This window comes from Xyrauchen texanus, chromosome 15 (genome assembly GCF_025860055.1).
Source record: "Xyrauchen texanus isolate HMW12.3.18 chromosome 15, RBS_HiC_50CHRs, whole genome shotgun sequence".
Classification (NCBI taxonomy): domain Eukaryota; kingdom Metazoa; phylum Chordata; class Actinopteri; order Cypriniformes; family Catostomidae; genus Xyrauchen; species Xyrauchen texanus.
Window position 1 is genome coordinate 24,714,048 of NC_068290.1, and position 15,644 is coordinate 24,729,691.

General features: G+C 39.0%; 1 protein-coding gene across 4 annotated transcripts in view; it reads left to right on the forward strand.

The window, feature by feature from the left end:
- The first annotated feature begins 10,015 nt into the window (after positions 1-10,015).
- LOC127655559 (epithelial discoidin domain-containing receptor 1-like) overlaps positions 10,016-15,644 on the forward strand; it is a 61,683-nt gene continuing 56,054 nt past the window's right edge. For 3 of the 4 annotated variants that reach the window (XM_052143451.1, XM_052143454.1, XM_052143453.1), the window contains exon 1: positions 10,016-10,367. The gene's annotated coding sequence lies outside the window, so the exon portion shown is untranslated. Of the gene's footprint in view, positions 10,368-12,295; positions 12,357-15,644 lie in introns of those variants that run through there. The other variant, XM_052143452.1, reaches the window with a different exon arrangement.

The window sequence follows — 15,644 nt, forward strand, 5'->3', positions numbered from 1 at the left end:
TAGCACTACAGGGAGACAGGAAGGACAGCTGATCGCACTCGTAGAGGCAGACCACGTGTAACAACACCTGCACAGGATCAGTACATCTGAATATCACACCTGTGGGACACATACAGGATGGAAACAACAACTGCCCGAGTTACACCAGGAATGCACAATCCCTCCATCAGATCGTTGGACTCACATTTATCATCAAAGGAATGAGTGTTACATTGAGACCTGTACACTGGAGTGGGATTAATTTGGAGGTGGAGGGTCCATAGTGGTCTGGGGCGGTATGTCACAGCATCATCCGACTGAGCATGTTGTCATTCCAGGCAATCTCAACGCTGTGCATTACAGGGAAGACATCCTCCTCCCTCATGTGGTACCCTTCCTGCAGACTCATCCTGATATGACCCTCCAGCATGACAATGCCACCAGCCATACTGCTCGTTCTGTGCATGATTTCCTGCAAGATAGGAGTGTCAGAATTCTGCCATGGCCAGCCGAAGAGCCTGGATCTCAATCCCTTTGAGCATGTCTGGGACCTGTTGTATCCGAGGGTGAGGGCTAGGGCCATTTCCCCCAGAAATGTTTGGGAACTTGCAAGTGCCTTGGTGGAAGAGTGGGGTAAAATCTTACAGCAAGAACTGGTAAATCTGATGTTTGTGAAACTTGTTCAGTTTATGTCTTAGTTGTTGAATCTTTTTATGTTCATACAAATATTACACATGTTAAGTTTGCTGAAAATAAAAAGCAGTTGAATGTGAGAGGACATTTCTTTTTTTGTTGAGTTTAGAATGTTGTAGACTGAAAGATAATGTTTTTCACCAGACACTATTGTATTCCTTCAGAAGGCATGTAATATGAAGAATGAGTCACATGGACTACTTTTATGATACTTTAAAGATGATGCTTTAAAGTGAGGCACTATCCACTGCCACAGTATTGAAAAGATGGCTGAGATTATTTAAACATCTCCTTTTGTGTTAAACATAAGAAAGAAATTCATACAGGTTGAGAACAACATGAGTGTGTGTAAATTTGACAGAATTGTTATTTTTTTGGTAAAAGATCCCTATAAAAATTAATAAATGGGATCATGAACCAGGAAAAGACTTAGGGTCTGGGTATACAAAAACATAATTTAATTCATTACACTGAAGCTGAGCCTTTGCGTTCCTGTGTAGCCCAAGTCTGTTCCAGGCAGAACTGATGGCTAGAAGCAGGTAGGTGTGGACAGTCTGCAGATATGTGAAAGAACTGAAGCATCAAGCAGAATAGTCCTCAAGCTATGTGAAGTGACTGATATCAGTGATGGAGCATTGGAGGTTGTGGATGATGGGCTGCATAGTGCATTTTTACTCCCCAATACCAGCAACAAAGTTCAGAGGACTGACACCCTTTCTGACTCCCACCCAGACACTCGCCTGCGGCTGCAGCCTGATCTCATGACCTCTGACACATTCACCTCTCTGGAAAGCCTATAGAGGTCCTAAAATGGTCAGTATATTCAAATGCACAACCTAATATATCTAACATTGGTGCATTTAAGGGGTCATGACATAATAATTTTTTTTATTATCTTCCCTGAGTTCATAATTTAGTCATATATAATAATTTCCCACCCTGTCTCTGGCCCTCTGTCTGAAATGCTTGATTTTAAGATGTCTGGCCCTTTAAGACTTCAATGTAAATGCCCACTGTTGTGATTGGCTAACATCATGCAGCCCTTCCAATGGAGCCTTATTTTAGATTAAATCTGAGGAAAATTAATAAACTCCATTAGACCACAACATTTATAAATCTAAATTATAATTTTAACATATAACCCTCATCCAACACACTTATTCTGAATGTATTAAACTTTGCACTTAAGCAAAACCATAATCAGTCATGATTGTTTACTTACGGATTTCCCTTCCAATAGTTTTTAACTGCCCCATCCTTAAATAACAGTTTCTGTGACTGGTTCACAAGCAATCAAGCTCATAATATGAGGCGAAAGCATACAATCCTTCTGAGTACAAGACAAACAGTCCATGGTGGTGGCGTTTGGCTCCTTCAGCTTCAACAGGTAAAAGCAGAGACTCTATTCTTCAAATCTCACATCTTCCATGTTTGTTTACACACAGGACTCCATGTTTCTCCCAGTCAGTTGCAGCAGCAGAATAACATGTGTTTTTGAAAGTTGTGTTGCTGCTGCTCTTAAAACGTGGCACACATCACCGAAAATGCATCAAAACTATCAAAGATTCCAACGAGTGCATGTTTACAAAAGACCAACCATTAAAAATAGCATAGATGGGTGAATAAACAGTCCAGGACGCCTTCAAATCAGCACAACAGCAAAACAGTGCAGCTGAATGAAACACAACGGTAGTCTCCATTTTAGAGTTATAACTTGACATTGCGTCTTTTAAAAGTGCTGCAAGATGTATGATAACAGTCAAAGCCATGCACATTTGCATGTAGAAAACATTTAATTCCAGACAGGCACATGAATATGTCCTGTGTTATCCACTTTAGACAAATTTCCAATGACAGGCCCATCTTTCTCCTCTTCATCTGTGTGACTGACTCTGAGCACTAGTGGGAGGGGCCAAGGGTGCAATAACGGAAAAATAGGCATTTCATATGCAGATGTATTTGTTACTTGTGACATCACATGTTCCACAAATTCCAAATGAGCCATTTTTGCACCTTGGTTTAAATAAATGCTCTTTTTCTGGAGGAAGTTTTCAGTTCTGAAACTTACAGTATGTTTTTATAGTACAATGACCTCTTATATGCCAAAAGATCAATGTCAAAAGTCATGACCTCTTTATTTAATGAAGCACAATGACTGGCAGCTCAGAGTTATCCATAACACTATTGCCTTGGGCCATATCAAACACCCTTGAATACTTTTTTGCCAAAAGAATTCCATGTCAGCGTATGAGATACAAATGTACATGTTCAACGTGTTTTGGTGTGTGTGTGTATGTGTATATAACTATATATATATTTAAGCAATATCATACAAGCAAGTGTGTGATATGGCCCTACATCAGCACTGCTGTGATTCGGCCACAGGCCGATCCTGTCAGCTTTCAGAAGATCAGCTTTCTCAGTGGAAAACTAGTGTCCAAGCAGGTTTATTTCTCCATATTTTGTGGTGGCCAGTGCGCAAGAGTCGATCACTGTAGAAACTGCAATATCCTCCACCATTTTAAACAGCACCCATTGTGTAATTAATCAGTCTGTTGTGTCTCTCAGCTGTGATGATCCGTAATGCTGAAGTTGTTTGTTTAAAGCCATTTAAAGCTATTTCCTAACTTTAGTAATGTAGTAGTAATACAAGTGATCATGAAGAGCTGTTTTATGTAAACACTAGCTGACAGGATTCACTTCATGTCACCAGACTGGCTCATATAACACACAAAAATTAACTTTTGCCACCACCTGCTGACTAACATATGTGTTGTAAAAAAACAAAACAAACAGAAGCCCTTAACACATATGCACTGCTCTTACACTTTCGTTTAGAATGGCATGAACACAAGCTGAGTGATGCATACACAGTGAAGCATCAGAACTAACTGTTATTTATATATATATATATATATAAATTTACGCATTTAATCGCAATGCTCAATGCTTTGCAATGCAAGCTTGTAGTACCACCTGGTTACTCCAGAGGGCAGTAAGTGAAATTTCAGCTGTGTGAGCGACACACAGTTTATTACAGTGAACAAAACATTAACAACACTTCAGCGGACACATGCGTTATTTTCTTGCATTCAAAACACTTGAAAGAGAGCAAATGCGTACCAAAGGATCTCAAGATGTGTTTAAAGATTGAGTATTAAACTATATTTAACTTGACACAGTGACCTAAACATTTTATGTTTATGATGCAACACACCCCAAACGCGACATAAGCATGTCTGACACAGGTCGTATGGTCTTTACCTCACAAATATTTAATTACCAACAAGGTTAAGGAGGTGTCCTTTAAACTGTTACACTGTTTGTACACAGTCAATCTTTATTTAAGAAATATGCTCCCTGAAATTGATCCACTTTGCTGCTCCTGTAATGCTGTAGATGAATCTGCCCCTCACCTTTTTTGGGAATGTGTCCACGCTGTAGTATTTTGGAGAAAAGTTTTGTACGTACCTCTATAACTAGTTTTTCTTTGCTTTAAAAAGACATTTATTTGGTTTTCACAGTTTTGATAACTTAAAGGGCACCTGTTATGGAATTTTGAAAATTATCTTTCATGTAGTGTGTAACATAGATTTAAGTGAACAAAAACATCCTGCAAAGTTTTATATATGAAAGTTCACCGTAACAAAAGTTATTGTCTCTCAAAAGTAGGAGTCGACTCTTGAGTCAATGTAATGAATTGTTTTTCCAATGAGTCATTTTCCTTTTCGTTGTGACGTCAAGACGAAAAATTATCAAATTGGCCGCACCACTCATTGTGCGCACAGAGACACCAGGGAAAACTTGAAAACATCATGTCTACAACAAGACGCTGTGTTCTGAAGTGCATATAAAAAGCGACCTTTTTTTCACTGCCCAGGGACGAGCATGTGAAGAATCAGTGGCTAGAGTTTATATTTACATACCACACAAGTATAGCCCGAACCTTGTGCTGTGTTCGTGTCATTTTAATGACGATTGCTTTATGAACATGAATGCTTTCAAGTGTGGATTCGCGAGCCGGTTGATACTGAAGGAAGGTTCAGTACCAAGTTTATTTGGATCAGCTTCCTCATCTGAATCACAACCTGTAAGTATTATTAATAATTGTTGCTTTTATGTGTTTTTTAGCATGCTTAATAAGTATTTGTGTGTGTTGTGTAAGTTACGCTCAGCGCAGCTTCTAGGTCTCCAATGTCAATTGTTTTGAAATATGTGAAATGTTTGTCGATGTTATTGGAGTTGTCATAAAGAATAGAGCAATAACTTGTAGTAATGCAGTGCTTTACCAATATGTTTATGCGCTGGGCTAACGCAAACAATAACTGATTGGGTGTTTACCACCAAACTTTGGGCTATGAACGCTAACATATATCGACTCAAATTCCTTCTCTGATTTTGATTTTTTTACTACAAAGCGGTGATGGGCATTCCGTTTCCGACAATCTCTGCACAGAGTATACCAATCACAACTGACTGGGTCATCTGACCAATCACCGCAGATTAGCGTCACGCAAAGGAGGGGTTTGGAAAAATGAGTCGTTGAACGAATCATTTGGGAGTCAGTGAGCAAATCAGGTAAACATAAATGCATATTATAAGACAACAAAAGTGTTTTTTGTCATTGCATGCATGTAAATCTGTTGTTGGGGACTCCCAAAACAATATTAGGAACATTTTAAATGCCATAATAGGTGCCCTTTAAGTTAATATTTTCTGATTAATCTGTTTATTTTTCTTGCCAAGTTTTTTTTTTATAAATAAGTGTATATTTATGTCTATAAAGCCTCTATTTGCACTTTTTTGTAAAGACTTAAAATATTATTTAAATACTCTTTGTACCTTCAACAACTCCAAAGCATTGAAAAGCATTACACTATGTAATGAATATAATGTCTTGGCATTATTGTAAAATATATCTGCAGTATTGTGTACTATGTTTACCTTTGGCTTGTTTAAAAAACATTATAAAAAATGTCTCATGCAGGTGGTCATTGACGGGTCCTTAAACAAGCCCTCATAATAAATCTCCAACTGATTGACAAATTCACTTGTGTAATGGATTGCTGTGAACTGTATGCCAATGATTGACTTATGATCAATAATATGGTAGTAAACAATACATTGTATTCTAAAGCCGCTTTTTGTATTGTCTTTGTATATTTGTATATTGAACACATATTTTGGTTACATGACAAAATGTATTTTACAGTGTACCACATAAGAATAACATGCTATGACATGGCATGTAGCCAGTTATTTAGCTGTAATAGATGTGAATTTCCTTCTGTCATTGTGCACACACACACACACACACACACACACACACACGCACACACAGGACAAAGTCCAAAGTCTCAAAATCCTTCAAACCTCAGACACCAAATGCGGCTGACTTATTTAAAAAACCACTCACACACTCTCTCTCACTCATACACACATATTTTACACTGTCTCTCTGAATCATCTTTGTCTTTTATTCCCTTATGACACTTAGAGAAGCACTCTGTAACCCTAGGGCCCCTGATACTGACAGCCATTTTGAAAGAGGACACCACAGAGGGCAGAACAGAGAGTGTCCTGGTATTCTTCAAGTGTGTGTGTGGAGGTGGGGGAGAATTTATGTGTGTGACATTGAGAACTCCTTGGTAGCGAGGTAGAAAGAGGGATACAGTGCGAGAGGGAGAGATGGATAGATTAGGTGCTTTAGTAAGGGAATGGAAGGAATGCCAGTTTCTGTCGCTTCCATGCATTCTGCTGGCCTGACATTGTGAGAGTGATCAGCCCACTCTGCCCCTCAACAGCTGTGATGTGTGTATGTGTTTGTCGGAGGGGAGGGGTGCATGCATGGAAGCATGCCTGGATGTATATATGTTCTGAGCTTCCTCACTTCACCTTTGAGAATAGGCAATTAATTACATAAATCATAGAGATCAACTCAGTTTTAATTTTATTCAAATGCATTATAATGTTATGAATTACTGACTTCTCAAGGGGAGAAACTTTGATTAACAGAAACTTCCTGTATCTCCTCCTTATCATTCTCCTTTTTGCTGTCTATCTAGCTTAAAGGGATAGTTCACCCAAAAATTTAAATTCTCTCATTTACTTACCCTCATGCCATCCCAGATGTGTATGATTTTCTTTCTTTTGCTGAACTCAAACAAAGATTTTTAGAAGAACATTTCAGCTCTGTAGGTCCATAAAATGTGAAAAATAAATAATTTCACCATGTATATGCAGAAATGTATGTATAATGTGTGACAATTGGTCAAATTAAATTAAATTAAATTAAATTAAATTAAATTAAATTAAAGTGCCAAACTTTTGAAGCTCCAAAAGGACATAAAGGCAGCATAAAATTAATCCATTAGACTCTAGATGTAAAATCCATATAAAAGCAATATAATAGGTGTGGGTGAGAAACAGATCAATATTTAAGTAATTTTTACTATAAATCTCCACTTTCACATTCACATTCTTCTTTTGTTTTTGGTGATACACATTATTTGTGCATATTGCCACCTACTGGGCAGAGAGGAGAACTTATAGGAAAAAAGACTTAAATATTGATCTGTTGCTCACACACATATCATATCATTCCAGTCCAATATGACAAAAAAAAAAAAAGAAAAACATCTTAAAAGTATCATAAGGGTCTATATGACTCTTGCATTATTTTCAAGTTATCTGAAGCCATACAATGCATGCAATTGTGTGAGGTCTCATCCTCATTAACTGTCATTATATAGAAAAGAAATGCAGGATTTTTTTTTTATTATTCAAGTCATACAGGTTTGGACATGAGAAATTGCATTTTTTTGGTGAACTATCCCTTTAACAAAGATTTCTCTGATCAGATTTACCTCCTATTTCTCTCTCTCCGTCCCTCAATATTCTTCACAGTGAATTCAACACAGGATCAGGCTTGCTTTTCATGCTTTGCTGCATCATGAAAAAAATTAGAGAGAGAGAGAGAGAGAGAGAGAGAGAGAGAGAGACAGAAACAGAGAGGGAAGGAGAAGGAGAGAGAGATACAGAGAGAAGGAAAAAGAATGCAACTGTAGCTGTTGAAGAGATCTGTTGAAATAAAGAGTCATTCACAACAAGCGTGACAGAGAGTCTTATCTTCAGGAAGAAAAGTGAAAGAAACAAAGCCAGTGAAAGAAGTTGAAACAATATGCAAAGGTCATTGCAACATTACAGGGGGATCGGAGGTTGCCAGGGCAACAAACAAAGCTAGGCCAGCAGGAGAGTGGTAAAAAAGAGGGAGGGAGTGAAAAAAAGAGAGAAAGAATGGGAGAAGGAGAGGAAGAGATCAGCTTGCCAAGAGCTGTATCACGAGTTAAGCTTGTGGCAAAGAAACCCCTTTTTCTAACACAGTAGTAAAAGTTATAGATCCTGTTTTCTTGTGGCATACTGGTAAAATGAGCTCTGCACAAGGACATGCCCTCTGGGTTTTATTGAGCTATGTTGAAAATGGCCTGCACAGTATTGATTTTTATTATAAAACATGAAAAAGATCAGTTGCATCACTTTAACCCCTTCCATCAATAACATTTCTCATTGAAATATTAGTTAAGAGATCCCAACTTAATTAACCACAGAATTGCAGCAATTGAACCAGTCAGTAAAACAAAGAAAGTAAAATGGGAGGGAGAAGAACCAAGTGGTTGGATTTGGGTAAGAGAAACCATTACCAAGTGCGTTTGTGTATGTGTGTTCAAGAGCTATATCTAATCATATGCTAATGAAAAGTCAAACCAGGCCAGCACCATTGTTCATTCGGAGCAAAGAGGTCAAAAGTTGGTGGAAAAAAGTGAGTTTTACCTCCTACAAAACAAAGTGGCAAGTCACAGCAAAGTTTCAAACAGGACTCTTTTGACAATTTTACTCTCTCTCTCGCTGTCTCTCTTTCTCTCTCTCTCTCTCAACACACCTCTCACATCCATGCCCAAGGTGTTAAATGATCTCTTTCTCTCGTTGTCTCATATATGCTCTTTTGCTCTCGCTCTCCCTGTGCAAATACTTTCCGCACCATAAAAAGCAATAAATTTGCACAATCACACATACATACAAATGCTCATGCACAAGGCTTGCGGTCTATGCACTTTGAGAGACAATACTGACACTCTAGGTAGACTGTTGTCTCTCTATTAGTCCACTATTTATCTCAGTGTAACTGAATGACTGCCAACAAATTTCCAATTTCCCATCTCCTCCCAATGGATGGGCAAGTAGCAACACATAGCTGTGGAATAGTTCTTTCCTTCACTCACCCACCCTCCTCTACCTGTCCTATTTACCTATACAGTATATTGATTTTCACTGACATTAAAGCACCACACCCTTTTCAACCACCTGTGCATGAGTATAATCCAACCTAATGCTTGATCTTTTTAAAGCTAAATAACTCTTCCTTCTTATTTGACCTCATTGCCTCTGAAATCTCAGGTTTTTAGTCTGTTAACAGACTGTTGTTACAGTCTGGCCTGAGGACATAATGGTATATTGCTGGAGTCTTACCCTGTAATAATGCAATCTTTTAACACTACTAAGGGGAAGTCTCTTGACACACACACTTAGAGTATATGCATCAATAAGAGCCCAAACATCAATTCTTTAAACCTATAGGAAAACTGCCAACTTAATTTTTGGTGAAACTCCTAGAAAGAAAATGTGAAATTAAAATCTACGCCACTGCCTGGAAATGTGAAAAGAAATAAGTCTCCATGGACCTTATTCAGAGTAAAACGAGTCTGAGAGACAGAAGTACACTTTCTTCAATGGGATGTGTAGTCTACTGTTGCTTAGATTGGTGTTGATCGTTAAGCTGGCAAAACTATATATACCGATCATCTTTCCAAATAAATAGAAGAAAAAAAAAAAACTCCATAAAACACGAGGTGTGAAAATTAGATGTGATTTAGGAGTTTTATACAGTGCATTCCATTGCACAGATTAATCCTCGCATCCTTGTTTAATTTCCCGTCAAATATAGTTCTATGCAAGGGTTAAAACGGACACTGGAAAGAGTTAACCAGGTAAATCCTGTTGTTTCCTTCCAGTAATATTGAATTTCATATTCCCCAAATCTCTCCGTTCTTGTAATACTTACAAAAAGGTCTCTCAGAGGTACGCATAAAGTATCAGTTACAGCGTCGCTGCCAAGTCACGGGTTCCATCCTTTACTCGCTGCGGATTGGTCAATTACCTCATGAAATATTCAATCAGGCACCTGATTGAGGCCAGCCATTGGACGCAGCTAGTGCAGTTATGTAAATGAGCACCTGGTCGTGTTTGCAAGCCCGGAGGGAAGAGAAAGAGAGGTCTAATGCCAAGAGAGGAGAGAGGAGCTAATAAATAATTAAGGACGTCCATGTAATTTGCGCTAGTTTTCCCGCGTGATAGAGTAGAGGGACGAAACACCAACAGAACATTCTTACCTTGTCGAGTGTGGGACGTACAACGTGCCTACTTTCAAAAACTTTCTGGCTAACTGTATTTCGCCTTCTTTATTCCGTTTTTTTCATTGGGGCTTTAGTGGGTATAAGCATAAACCCATAATACTGTGCTGGACTAATTTGACTCCTAGTATAAAAACAACCTGCCGAAGTGAACAACCCGGATTAAAAAAGAAGATCAAGCTACTTTTTCGCGTGTCGACACTTTTAAGATTTCTGAAAGACATCTAGGTAAGTGTAAAAATAAATACACTGATACTTATTTGTACACAGGCTGCGTATATAAACATGCATGTATAGTGTATTTATCCGGAACATGCTTCAGACTAGACGTTGTTTTTTTTTACTCCTAACGTTTTAGTGTCTAAATGCACTTTGGATTCTCGGATTGCTATGTTACGTGTTGTTTCAACCACCTCTTGGAAACTGTCCATTTAACTACAGTTGTTTTTAGATTATGCTGAAATGTGTGAAGTCGTTGCGCGAGTTTATTCACCGTCTCTGTCTCGTTCATGGCGGCCAGAAGTCTCGATGTGTGTATGTGTTGGGAGGGATTGGACGCCTGCAACGGTCCCGGGTAATACGCTTGGTCTGTTGCGAGGTCGTGCTGTTTGTTTGTGTTCACGGTGAAGTTGTTATTCACACCCGCTCGCTGAATTGAAGGGTTCCTGGATATGATACTTGACAGCAATTATTTGAGCAGATACGGCGAAAACGCTTTTACACTGCTTTTGGGCGTTATTGTGGTCTATTTACCCACCCGTGGCCCTTGCATTACGCGTTAGTTAGTATTTATGGGCTAAAGCAAACTCGCTTTTAACTGTGATTGCATAGCGGTCTCGAAAACACTCAAGACAGACGAGACACTGTCAGTAATATGTATGCAAAGTTCTAATCAGACCTGCGTGTGATTGCGCACCATGAACTGATATACGATTGCACTTCGTGTCTGATTTACAACTTGTATTCAAATAACGGTTTATCACATTAAGCCGCTTTGACATTTTGTTTAAGGTTAATCTAACAGCAGTGTGTTTGAATTATAGGGTGGGAATGTAGCGCCCAGTTGTAATCAAATGTGGATATTCCGAAAGAGCCCCCTCAGCACAGTGCGCGCGACACTAGGGCCATAAATTCTTTACATGCCGTACAATGAGTTGCGATACGGCTAATGATACCTTACAGGAACTGGATGAATAAGCTCAATAAAACGACCCTTTTTACGATTAGCTCATGACGCCCAGGTGGTTGCTGGAGTTCTGCGACCCTTCCGCGCGAGAGGTAACCTCAGATTGGCGCGAGACCCAGTGGACGGACCAGCGTCACGAGAGCTTATATGTGACTAGAGACAACGAATTCACACAAGCCTCCTCAGTCTTGCAAAGCTCTTAAAATTAACAAGCCATAAGAAACAATTGACACTTGAATGTACTTTTGAGTCTGAAAAAGGCCATATGTTTCTATAACTATAGTTTCCCCCAAAAAACAATAGTTATGAGTTATTCAGACTGTGAAATCATTATAAGATCATACGGATACTTATTCAAACAGTGTCAGGAGGATTCAGCCACTTTGCTATCCAAGAAAGCAAAATAAATAAAAGTGTTAAATAGTTATAACTTATATAAGTTATATTATAAATTATAATGGTTGTAAATGTAGTATGGTCTTGTGGACATTCAATAATGGTGGACATTATATTTATGGTATATTCCAGGTTCAGTTCAAATTAAGTTCAATTGTCAGCATTGACTTGCCCCTCCTTTTCATAAAAAAGAAAAGAAAAAGCAAACATCTGGGTTCTAGTGAGGTAAATACAATGGAAGTGAATGGGGCCAATCTGTAAACGTTAATACTATTTCAAAAGTATAGCCACAAGACAAACAATGTGTTTTAAGTTTTAACATGATTTTAATGTGATAAAATTGCTTTATAACCTTTTCTGTGTTAAGTTATTGCCAATTTGTTTATGAACTGAGAAAAAAAAGGCAGATTATGCGCAAAAGCATGTTCTTCAATGAAGAGATGCTAGTGAATGCACCATGTAGCTGAAAATTCCCCCTTCCCCTTTTTCTGTCTCCCACTTCTCCTCTCTACTCTCTCTGTTTAAAAGGGTTTTTGGAGACTTGTGAATAAAAACACAAAGAAAAGTGCAGTGAGTTGTGCTGTGTCACCAAGGGAGGGGACCAAGTGCCAAGTGGGGTCCAGAGGAATGTGTGTGTAAGCAAGCACACACTGAGCAAACTTCTCTGAGGGGGCTGAATGCCTTGATTTGGGCAATGTGGGCTTTATTTTAGGACTTTGTGTGAATTTTTTGGAGAAATCTCCCAATAGCTCTGTATTCTGGGGCTTTATCTCAGGGAGGTTTGACTTTACTTTCAGATAAAGGACTATAAAACACTTTCATTTGCATTTCACCTGCATTTTTTCCTCTTGGCTCTTCTTATCTTCATCCACTGTTTATCTGGGTGTTTGTGTTTAACCACACAATGAGTTGTTTTTTACTGGCATCTACACCGTTTTGTCCTTGCACTCATAAAATTGTAAACAGCAGGGTATTCTCTTAGCTCCTCCACTAGCGTGTGATGTGTAACGATAAAGGTTTTGAAGGACAAATTAAAGAGAAAGGGAGCAACATGAGTGGCATACCAAATGGAAACGTCCTCTGAGATAGAACTAACATCAGACTGTCTTATTTCATGTTAAATTACCTTTTGACATGCCAATACCTCTCTCTTTTCTCTCTCCACTTCTCATACCTTCAATACATAATTCATTTTCCTGAGCGATCTGTCTTATTTCATATCACATTCTGTTTGTCTCCTGTCTTCCATCACTGTCTCAATGCTATCGCATCTTCACATTGAAATAACTTGTTTATTTAACCAGCCAGCCAGCCACCACTTAATCTTTCAGTTTCACCTCACTCTTTTTATCTTCATTCTCCTATATTTGGACCCCTTTCAAAAATGTTTCTCTTTAAACATTTTCATAGGGAGTGTTTGCGTCCAGTTCCTAATTGTTTTATGGCACGTAGGTAGTAATAATGCTTCCATAAAATTTTAGATGTAAACAAAAAGCTTATTGTTTACTGCTCATGTACTTTAAGAATCAGAGATAGCCCCTCTGTAGTAGCTTAGATCACTGAGAAAATCAGTTTAATGTATTCTTGGCTTGTTTACATGAACCTTGCCGGCAGTACTGGTTAAGCTTCATGAATCATTCTTGCAAAAGGGTTCAGTGTTCATTAATGACTTACTTCAAGGGATAACCACAAAGTGAAACATTACAGCCAGTTCTGCTCACAGCAGCCAGGTTTAAAAAACTTGCTGTCTAAGACTGCAGTGAGATGGACAAACTAAACTCTCAGGTGTGTTATTCCGAAAGATTCACTCTTGCAGGAAGAAATGATACATCACTGAACACATAGTGAACAGACTGAATTTACATATACAGGCGCATATAATTAGAATATCATCAAAAAGTTGATTTATTTCAGTAATTCCATTCAAAAAGTGAAACTTGGATATTATATTCATTCATTACACACAGGCTGATATATTTCAAATGTTTATTTCAGTAATTGTGATGATTAAAACTGACAACTAATGAAAATTCCAAATTCAGTATTTCCGAAAATGTGAATATTACTTAAGACCAATACAAAAAAAGGATTTTTAGAAGTGTTGGCCAACTGAAAAGTATGAACATGAAAACTATGAGCATGTACAGCACTCAATACTTAGTTGGGGCTCCTTTTGCCTGAATTACTGCAGCAATGCGGCGTGGCATGGAGTCGATCAGTCTGTGGCACTGCTCGGGTGTTATGAGAGCCCAGGTTGCTCTGATAGTGGCCTTCAGCTCTTCTGCATTGTTGGGTCTGACGTATCGCATCTTCCTCTTCACAATACCCCATAGATTTTCTATAGGGTTAAGGTCAGGCGAGTTTGCTGGCCAATTAAGAACAGGGATACCATGGTCCTTAAACCAGGTACTGGTAGCTTTGGCACTGTGTGCAGGTGCCAAGTCCTGTTGGAAAATGAAATCTGCATCTCCATAAAGTTGGTCAGCAGCAGGAAGCATGAAGTGCTCTAAAACTTCCTGGTAGACGGCTGTGTTGACCTTGGACCTCAGAAAACACAGTGGACCAACACCAGCAGATGACATGGCACCCCAAACCATCACTGACTGTGGAAACTTTACACTGGACTTCAAGCAACGTGGATTCTGTGCCTCTCCTCTCTTCCTCCAGACTCTGGGACCTTGATTTCCAAAGGAAATGCAAAATTTACTTTCATTAGAGAACATAACTTTGGACCACTCAGCAGCAGTCCAGACCTTTTTTCTTTAGCCCAGGCGAGACGCTTCTGATGCTGTGTCTTGTTAAAGAGTGGCTTGACACAAGGAATGCAACAGCTGAAACCCATGTCTTGCATACGTCTGTGCGTGGTGGTTCTTGAAGCACTGACTCCAGCTGCAGTCCTCTCTTTGTGAATCTCCCCCACATTTTTTAATGGGTTTTGTTTCACAATCCTCTCCAGGGTGCGGTTATCCCTATTACTTGTACACTTTTTTCTACCACATCTTTTCCTTCCCTTCGCCTCTCTATTAATGTGCTTGGACACAGAGCTCTGTGAACAGCCAGCCTCTTTAGCAATGATCTTTGTGTCTTGCCCTCCTTGTGCAAAGGTGTCAATGGTCGTCTTTTGGACAGCTGTCAAGTCAGCAGTCTTCCCCATGATTGTGTAGCCTACAGAACTAGACTGAGAGACCATTTAAAGGCCTTTGCAGGTGTATTGATTTAATTAGCTGATTAGTGTGTGGCACCCGGTGTCTTCAATATTGAACCTTTTCACAATATTCTAATTTTCTGAGATACTGATTTTGGGGTTTTTCATTAGTTGTCAGTTATAATCATCAATTAAAAGTAATGAACACTTGAAATATATCAGTCTGTGTGGAATGAATGTTTACATTATCCAAATTTCACTTTTTGAATGGAATTACTGAAATAAATCAACTTTTTGATGGTATTCGAATTATATGACCAGCACCTGTACTTATCGATGTATATGTAAATTGCTTGAGGTGGTCTTTATTTTTTCTTGATTCAGTTATTTCAAGCAATGTTATGTAAATTTGCATGCCTATTCTTTGTAATGAAAAAGTGTTTGTGACGAGGAGGAGGGCGGTGCCAGGCCGTGACTATGCACGCCCGGCCCCCAATCAGGCTAATCAGCCAAAGAGAGGGATAAAGGCAGCCAGATGCAGCAGTTCGGGAGAGAGAGAGACACACACAGCTGCCATGTGTGTGTGTTTATGGTTTTGTCTTTATGTTTTAATTTTACATTAAATATTATTTTGACTGTTCAGCCAGTTCCCGTCTCCTCCTTTCCCATTTTATCCCCCCTTTTACATTGATGCCGAAACCCGGGAAGGAGGAGGGATGCGCTGTCGTGGGCGCTCGACCATGCCCTCACCTCCACAGTGTTTTAACACTGAAGAAAG